This window comes from Mastomys coucha, chromosome X (genome assembly GCF_008632895.1).
Source record: "Mastomys coucha isolate ucsf_1 chromosome X, UCSF_Mcou_1, whole genome shotgun sequence".
NCBI lineage: Eukaryota > Metazoa > Chordata > Mammalia > Rodentia > Muridae > Mastomys > Mastomys coucha.
The window spans coordinates 74,994,660-74,997,403 of NC_045030.1; positions in this window are offsets into that span (position 1 = coordinate 74,994,660).

Here is a 2,744-nt window from a genome sequence, read left to right on the forward strand (position 1 = left end):
GTAGAGATCTATGTGCCTGAGAATAATCTGCCAAGATGCACCACAGTAGCTAATTTTCACTTCACAAATTCTCTTGTCTTCTCCATAGTTTTTCATGGTGTGATATACTTGGGTCCTGTCCTCCAACTTTTAAAACAAGCAATCCATTGCTGTTTAATGATCCAAAAATCAAATACACTCAGCAAGTAAACGATGTGTTAATTTTCTACTCTCATCTTGAACCAAAAAAATGGGATTGTACATTGAAGACCTATCATTTAAAAGCATCAGTGGAGGCTTGAGAGAAAGCTTACTGGTTAAGAGCACTTGTTGCTCTTGCAGAGGGCCTGAGTTCATGTCCCAGCAAAACACACAGACACATAAAGAAATCTATGACTCATTTTAAAAAACCATCCATGTCTTGATCAATCTATCTGTGTCTCTCTGTCTCTCCCTCTCTCTCCTCCTCCTCCTTCTGAAAAAAGCCAGTATAGCAATTTCTCTTTTAAATGACAACCTTTCCTATAGAACAGTGATATATCACATATGTACTTTTGGTTTCAAATGAGTGCACTTATGTATATTGCAAGCAGAAGTAAAACAATAAACAACATAACACAGCACACAAATAGAAGAGGTAGACAGCAAAGTATCATCAAATCAGGCACTTACAACCTTTAGCCAAAAAAGACTTAAGATAGCCTTATTAATTAAGTGAACAAAAGTAACATCGTTAAATTGGGCATTTAAAACATCCAGCAGTGATGACTGGAAAGACCTACTGAAATGGGCTGGAGTTCCAGTGTTGGGCAGAACAACTTCTTCACAGACCAGTTTCTAGCTTCTCATTTCCACCAAGCATTTTTATAGCATGAGGCCAACTATTCTAACAATACTAACCTTTGTTAGAAATGATCCCCCTTCTAGCTATCTTAAGGATGTGCTCTTTTGAACAGCCTCTGCTGCTTGTTGTTCTCCTTTCTCCATGTCACAAAGGTAGGCGGTCAGCCTGTCTAAATAAAGGGTCTCAGATGACACTTGACCTAAACATGCTTAAGTCTGAGTTAAGAGGGCCCTCTCTTGTTCTCAGTGCTAGATCTCAACAACCACAAGCATCCTATGACAATGTACTGATATAATTTGTATTACACATATTGGCAATACGAGAATAGGTTGGAGATGTGAGCCAAATGTTTGAAACACAGATATTTCCATCTTCCCTATCCACAATAGATTGTGTAAACATGCTTTCTTTGTGTTGACAAATACCATAAGCACATAGATGTTTCTCAATCACACTGTAAAACCTCTTTGTAAAAAATCTTAATTTTCACTTACTTTTCAAAAAAAATTAATCTTGTGGCAATTTTATAAACTCATCTACCAGCTCCCAATTCTGTAAACAAATTTTTGCTGAACAATCTGAAATTATCAAAAATGATCCTAGAATACACTTGACAAATATAGAAAGAAAAAATATGTGATGAAAATTCAGAGAGAAGCTGGGCAGCAGTGGCGCACACCTTTAATTCCAGCACTTGGGAGGCAGAGGCAGGTAGATTTCTGAGTTGGAGGCCAGCCTGGTCTACAGAGTGGGTTCCAGGACAGGCAGGGCCATACAGAGAAACCCTGTCTTGAAAAAACAAAAACAAAACAACAACAACAACAACAACAACAACAACAAAAATTCAGAGAGAATGGAAGGCTTACCAAAGCTAAGTCCATTTTATACAAAAAAGTGATAGTTTGGGAACCGGGGAGATGACTTGGTAATTAAGAATGCTTACAAGAGTGCAGGCGACCCAAGTTCAATTCTCAGCACCCACTTCATGTGGCTCACAATCACCTGCAACTACAATTCCAGAGTAATGTAAGGCCATCCTGTGCCATCCACAGGGATCCAAATGCACCTGCACATACTTATACACAGACACAGTCAACAAAAATGAATACTAAAATGAATCTAATAAACAGTGTGACCACGATTAAGTCCTTGTATTCCTCAGTAATACTAAAATTCTAATATCATTTCAGATACTGTCATTTAATAGAAAATTTTCTTTTAACTAGTATTAAAAAACACATATATTCACTGGATGATTTGAAAATCACCAGGGTGAGACCTAAATATCTTGCTAACTCGGCAAGTATCATTAGCCACTCGGTATAATAGAAACACAGGTGAATTTGTACTTCCTGATGAATGAAGTACATACTATTGTGAACAGAAAGGTGGTGGAAAAAAAACTATATCAAATTGCTAGTTATTGCATAAACACTATTTTTTGACCTTTTGAAATTACACACACCAAACATTTCATCATACATAGGCAAATTTGTTTTTTATTTGCCACTTTCCTATAGTCCTCAAGGCTTCAAATGAGGTTGGCACCCAGGAGGCTCAGGTCGTCTAGTCATGGTCTGGAAAAGAGGCCACCATACAAGAACCAGACAATGTGTTGCCCCACCAAAGTGCACAAACTCAGCTGATTCGTACCCCATAGCCTTGGTGCATAGGAGAAAGGCAAGATTGCAGGGCAACAGAGCCCATCTCCTCCCCGACTTTCTATGGGCCTGTTATCCAACTGTCCATCACCACCCACATTCAGAATGCCCTTCTGTCCTACAGGATATCTTCACTTCTGATTTGACATGTGACAGCGATCCTGCTTAGAGGCACATGCACTGGAAAGGATAGGGATTAGAAGCCTTAAATGCCTGTGGAGGAACCCAGAAAGATTCCAATTGTGCTTCCCCCCACCAAA